The sequence below is a fragment of the Triticum urartu genome, chromosome 5 (assembly GCF_003073215.2).
Source record: "Triticum urartu cultivar G1812 chromosome 5, Tu2.1, whole genome shotgun sequence".
Classification (NCBI taxonomy): Eukaryota; Viridiplantae; Streptophyta; class Magnoliopsida; order Poales; family Poaceae; genus Triticum; species Triticum urartu.
In genome coordinates this window covers 49,125,624-49,132,434 of record NC_053026.1, presented here as the reverse complement: position 1 = coordinate 49,132,434, position 6,811 = coordinate 49,125,624, and positions in this window count along the sequence as shown.

Genomic DNA, 6,811 nt, shown 5'->3' with positions numbered 1-6,811 from the left:
ACCAACTGATTTGCTTTTGCTAGACCAAGATTAGGTTCCTAAAATCCAAATTTTATTTTTCCTTACTGTCATGGAGAGGCTAGACTTATATCGAAATCTCCACATATACAAGCACACAATTATGTGTTTAAAATTCAAGGTGTGTGTAGATGGCAGTGGAAGACTGATTGTAACTGGATGAGCCATTGATATAGGTGGTGGGTTGTATTTGGGGAGAGAGGGGGGGGGGGGAGAGAGAGATACATGTCAAACACAATTGATACTGAAGCACTAGAATATATTGCACTGGTTGCAACATACGGGCAATTAGCTAGTGCTTATAAACACACGGTTTTGGTATTGAAAATCAACAAGTGGAGCTCGGTGCGTAAAAGAAATATCAAATGCATGCAAACACACACTCTAATACCATACCGTTACTTCTTCATCATGACCATCATGGCTTTAAGCGAGGAGCGTCCGCATACGAGCTATTACATGCATCCATTTGAGTTATACTCCCTCTATCCGAAAATACTTGTCGGGGGTATTTCCGGACGGAGGGAGTATGAAACGGCTTGTTCGAAGTGGTGGTTTTTAGTAAAAAAAAAAATCATGAATAACTGCATGGTGGTTATAATTAGGCAGAGTGGGTTCTGGTTTTTATCCTTGACAGTTTTTACACTAATTATTTCATTTAACAAAAAAATCATCAGTTATACCTCATTTAACAAAAGCATTGCAATTCCCCCCCCCCCCTTACCCCCCCCTATTTTTTGCGACTTACTCTACTGTAACTGGTACTCCTTGTTTAGGTGTACTCTTGCCATGTCGGAGACTAGCTAGGCTCCTAGGTTAGGTACATGTACGTGTAGGTACGTCGCAAAATTAAGAAGAAGAAACAAACTAAAACGAAAGGCATTGGAGAGCACCGCATCCGCATGATCGATCGGTGTGGCGGATAGATTGGCTTTAATTGACGTGCGCTTTGTCTTTTCCATTGTCGATCTTGTCTTAATGTTGCCACCATCTATGATTGAATATATCATACTGTTCGGACCTTGTGCTGGCGGTGGTACGTGTACAAGCTAGCAAGCTAGACTACAAGGTATCGGGACGGTGACGCTTGGCAATGCAAGTGTGTGCATACTTATCGTTTGCTTTTGGTAGGTCGTATGTGGACATGTAGTCGCCGAGTGGGCGCGTGCGCATGCACCTACGAGCAGGCAAACGCACAAGAGCGGTTGAGCGGTCCGGCGGTGGCAAAATGACGACGGTGGTGGCGACGAAAACGACTACGATTATTGTGGGATTTGTCATCCATTTACTGTACCCGTGTTTACACGTACACACATGATTATTGGCTAATTTTTTAAAATAATACATTTTTTATTAATTTGCACAAATATTATGCTCAAAAAATAATTTTCGAAAATAATACATCATCGGCCCGCAGCAGGCCGACTGGACCTAGTCGGCCCACAGCAGGCCGACTGAGACCCTATCGGCTAGCTGCTGGCCGGTTGGCCTGTCGGCCACCAGTTCAGGTCCAGTCGGCCAGTAGTGGCCGACAGAGCCTAATTGGCCTGCTGTGGGCCGACAGCGACTAATTGGCCAGCTGCGGGCCGACAGGGACTAATTGGCCTGCTGCGGGCCGACTGGTGCATGCCACCATTTTTTCCCGAACTCTTCCAGAATTTTTTTTTATAAACTATGACGTATTTCGTGCAACCCTTTGCCCGTAATATTTTCCCGCCATATGTTCGCGCCAACTCTTTCCCGGAACCTGTTTCCCGCCATATGTTCGCGCCAGCTCTTTCCCGCCACCCGTTTCCCGCCAATCGTTTCCCGCCATACCGCAGTCGTTCTTTCCCGCCATTTTCTCATCCCTACCTATAAAACCCCCTTCAGACAGAGGAGGATAAGCATTCCAGTGTAGTGTAGTTGAGATGTCCCATTATCCTTTTTGATCGTAGTTTTCACCCTGAGATGAGCAGGACTCTTCTGAGGCTAGCTACCGATTTCAGGATGGACAATAGGATAGTTCCATGGGACGAACTCACCGGTAGTGACACCATAATGAATGAGTTGGCTCACGAATTACGTATGTCTGGGTGGCCTGAAAGGACCTATGAGGAGGTACGTATAGAACTTCTTAGGTTGCATGCAAGGTGGAAGAAGGTAGTGGAGCCGAGAGTGAAACTTTCAGAAGGACTGCAGAAAAGCATCCATTTTTATGGACTGAGGAGAGCGAGGACGAAGATGATATCTTCATGCCGCCGCTTCCGGGTTCTGCATCGTCAAAGAGCAAGAGTTTTGCATCGTCCAAGGGCAAGAGTACTGCATCCTCGAAGGGCAAGAGTTCTGCATCGTCCAAGGGTAAGAGTTCTGCATCCTCGAAGGGCAAGAGTTCTGCATCGACGGAGGATGACGGATGATGACTTCATGTAGTTTTTATGATGTATGTTGTAAGTTTAGTCGTATGTACCGTTAATTTAGATGTAGTTCTATCTAGTTGTTTATACTGTCTTGTTGTACGAGCATTATGTTCTATCTAAATATGATGTTGTAGTTCGGATAACAGAGTACTAAAATAGAGTAGGCATATGTCTCATACATAAGTACATAGTCATTTGTCTCATACATAGAATAGACATAAGTCTCATACATAAGTAGATGGTCATGTCTCTACTAATAGATGGAAGCGTCAGTGACGACGTCTGGCCTGGCGGGGAGGCGGATCTGGAAGCAGCGACCATCCGAACCTGTTAGGTGGCCTAATGTTACGAGGAGGAATTTCAGACTCTCTCTGGTCATGCTGTGTATCCTGTGTGGGGCCTGGTGGAGGAGTCGAATACATGTTCATCCACTGGGTGTGCTGCGACATCTGAGCATGTATGTTCTCCTCGGGATGTTGATCACTCCCCCACGTATCATGTGATGCTGACATAGACGCATGATATCCGTAGTCTCCTACACGATGGAACGTTTAGTCATGAAGAATGAGGTCGCCTCAATTAATATTGAAAACAATAAAAATGAAGACACTTACCTACTGGTTGTGACGGCTGCTCTGGCTCAAACACGAAGCTCGACGAGGGACCGTGCTGCTGTGGCTGTGGAGAAAACACGAAGCTCGACGAGGGACCGTGTTGCTGTGGCTGTGGAGAAAACACGAAGCTCGACGTGGGACCATATTGTTGTGGTTGCTGCCACGTTGAACTACCAGGTTGGTCAGGACGGGGTGGCCAGGTTGGTCAGGACGTGGATGTGCTAGAAAAGTACCGTCAACACATATCACCGGTCGGCAATGCCTGAAAGCTTTGATGCATACACCGAAAGAGAAGAAGAGACGATGCAGCACCCTCACAGTTGGGAACTCTGGCATGAACATGTCTTGGATATCGATATAGGTGCCTGGATTCCGTTGCTGCAGGGTGTGGAGGAGCTGGACAACAGAGTCATATGCATCAAAATAAGAACCAAATCTCCTCTCAAGCGCCGCATGCTTAGCCCTCCAAGCCTTGCCTAAGAAATTCTGTACTTGAACCTGGCGAAGACTTTTGTCTGGACTGCCTTCACTTCCATAGCTTTGCCCTGCACTATCTCATCGTAAAACAACCGAGCAATAAGCGTGGATGAAAGGTTGGCATGATCCTGAGGGATGCAGGGAATAAGACAAGTGTGATTAACTAAGTCACTTATCACCCAACTTGTGCCATACTTAGGGAGAAAGCCGTGCACCCTGGCGGGACAATCTGCGTTCTTGCATACCATTGTCAGGAATTTCTGACTGGACACCTGAGCTATGAAAACCCTTTGTGTGGACATTGCACAGTTAATTATTGCATCTTTCAGGGCTTGCTTGTTCGAATACATAGCACCCATCGCAATATTGTTCTGGTGATATTGCTAGGCTGAATCATGTCCATCATTCACGGTCATTGCAGATGAGAAGTCATGATTCCACGATGCAGGATTCGGGGCCTCCTCTGCATTTTCTTCTTCATCTGACTCGTCAGAATCATCGGCATGACCCCTTTCAACATCGGTGTCTTCTTCTTCCATATGGTCCTGCATGTGCCCATCTACCTCGTCAGCGTCCACCTCGCCATTGTAATCACCATCGGCATTTCCTCCTTCTACCTGACTACTCTGCCCTGGTTCATAACCATAAGCATTTCCTCCTTCTACCTGACTGCTCTGTCCTTGTTCGTAACAATCATCTCCAGCATTTGACATAGATAACTGCCTCCCTACACTGCTATGACCAGGATCGTAGCCACCCTCGCCTTCATGTGCAGTGACCTCCTTCACGACGGGAAGAACTAAAGCAACAGGATTGCATCCCCTTCGTTCACAACCTTGTAACCACCGCACCCATTCGGAGTCTCGCTCTATCGGCCTCAAATAAAAGTAAATTATTGAACTTGACCGTGTCCACAATGCATGAACACCGACGGTGTGTGTTTCAGTATCAAGACCTAAACTTGCCGCAATCCATTCTTTCAACTGACTGACAGACCATGTTTGAGGTGCGCTCATTGGCACATCTATATGAGTAAATTCACTCAGATCTGCTCCCATCTCAGTTGTTTGGACAGTACCAGGACCATAGCAAAATCTGAAGTTCACTACACTAGACATCTCGGCTCACCTATTTTTTTTCAACAACGAAATACAGGTATTAAGCAACAACTTAATATACCCCCACTAAGAAATATTAGACATGTCTATATATTAGCTAGCTATATATTACAGAATATTAACGGAGCAACTAATACAAGTATTAAGCAACAACTTAAAATGCTCACCAAGAACACCTAAATATTTACGTTTACTACTGGAGCAACTCCAATTACCGACACACCTAAATATATTTACGTTTACTACCGGAGCAAATAACAATAATCGCACACCGGAACCTTGAAATAAAATGCTCACCACGACCACCTAAATATATTTAGGTTACTACCGGAGCAAATAACAATAATTGCACACCGGTACCGGGAAATAAAATGCTCACCACGACCACCTAAATATATTTACGTTACTACCGGAGCAAATAACAATAATTGCACACCGGTACCGGAAAATAAAATGCTCACCAGACCACCTAAATATATTTACGTTACTACCGGAGCAAATAACAATAATGGCACACCGGTACCGGGAAATAAAATGCTCATCACGACCACCTAAATATATTTACGTTACTACCGGAGCAAATAGCAATAATCGCACACCGGAACCGGGAAATAAAATGCTCACTACGACCACCTAAATATATTTACGTTACTACCAGAGCAAATAACAATAATGGCACACCGGTACCAGGAAATAAAATGCTCACCACGAGCACCTAAATATATTTACGTTACTACCGGAGCAAATAACAATAATCGCACACCGGAACCGGGAAATAAAATGCTCACTACGACCACCTAAATATATTTACGTTACTACCGGAGCAAATAACAATAATTGCACGCAACTTCGAAAATAAAAATGTTTGTTAAAATATACCCTTGTAGCGTGCGTGCGAACGACGAACGGCGGCCTTCAATCACCGGAACTGGAGCCGGAAACTCCACCAAACTACCAGAGCTTCACCTCCACCACGCTGCCCCAGCTTCACCACCACCACCTCCACCTCCACCACCGCCACAACCTCCACCAATGCGCTGAAAAAATGCTCCAACAAAATGCACACCACAACCACCACAAGCTACCCCATCAGTAGATCGAGGTCTCTTTTGGCTCCCCTAACTATGTAGAACCCATTCACGGTGCCAAATCCGCGAAAAAACGGGGCATTTTGGTGTATTAATTGGAGCTAGTTCGTGTAAGAGAGAGGAGGAAGGAAGAACAGAGAGAAGCTTGCGGTGGGAGAAAGGGAAAGAAGAAGGAGAGGAGAAAGGTGTAACGCCCCAAGACCGATGTGCCAGTTGTCGTCCAGTTATTTGCCGTCGTTGCCATGTCATTTGCTTGCGTGTTGCATTTCATCATGTCATCATATGCATTGCATCATCATGTTTTCAAAACTTGCATTCGTCCGGGTTTCCCCAGTTTCGTCTGTTGTCCGTTCTGAGCCCAGACACACTTGCACGCGCCCGCGGCACGTCCGTAATATTATTTTCTAAGTGGCTGGAAAATGTTCTCGGAATGGGATGAGAGTTGACGTGTGGTCTTATTATAGTGTAGATAGACCGTCTGTCAAGTTTCATCGCATTCGGAGTTCGTTTGATAGCCCAACCGTTAAACTATAGCGGCATTATAGCCGGTCAAAACGTCGGACGTTTTCGGTCTCTGAAAACTGTTGCCGGGCTGTTTTCTCTTCTCTCCTCTCAGTCCAAGCCCTCCTACACAGTCACAACCAACCCCTCCTGAGCCCCCCCTTGCATCAATGCATCGAACCCCTCACGCGCGCGTCCAGCAGTTGTTCCGAACCCGACCCGGGCAGTCGCCACCGTTGGGTTCGGATCATCCCCAAACATCTACAAAACATCACCGTTTTCTTATTTGGACTCCCTAACTATTTTATTCTCGTCCGTCCGATTACGATCAGAGGGTCCAAAGCTTGCCTCTTCTAACCCGCTACCTATATAATCAGACCGAACCCTAGCTTTTAGGCCACTTGTCCCCTCCATCCTCCTGCCCGCCGCCACTTCAAATCCTCTCGGGATCATCACCAGATCCACCTCGTTTTTTCCCCATCCACCCAAATGGCAGTCTCCTGTGCCTTTCCGATCCACCCATCGATCCACCCCCACCGAGCTCCTCTGCTCAACCCCCCAGACCCAGCTCGCCTCAGGACCCAGTAGGCCGCGCC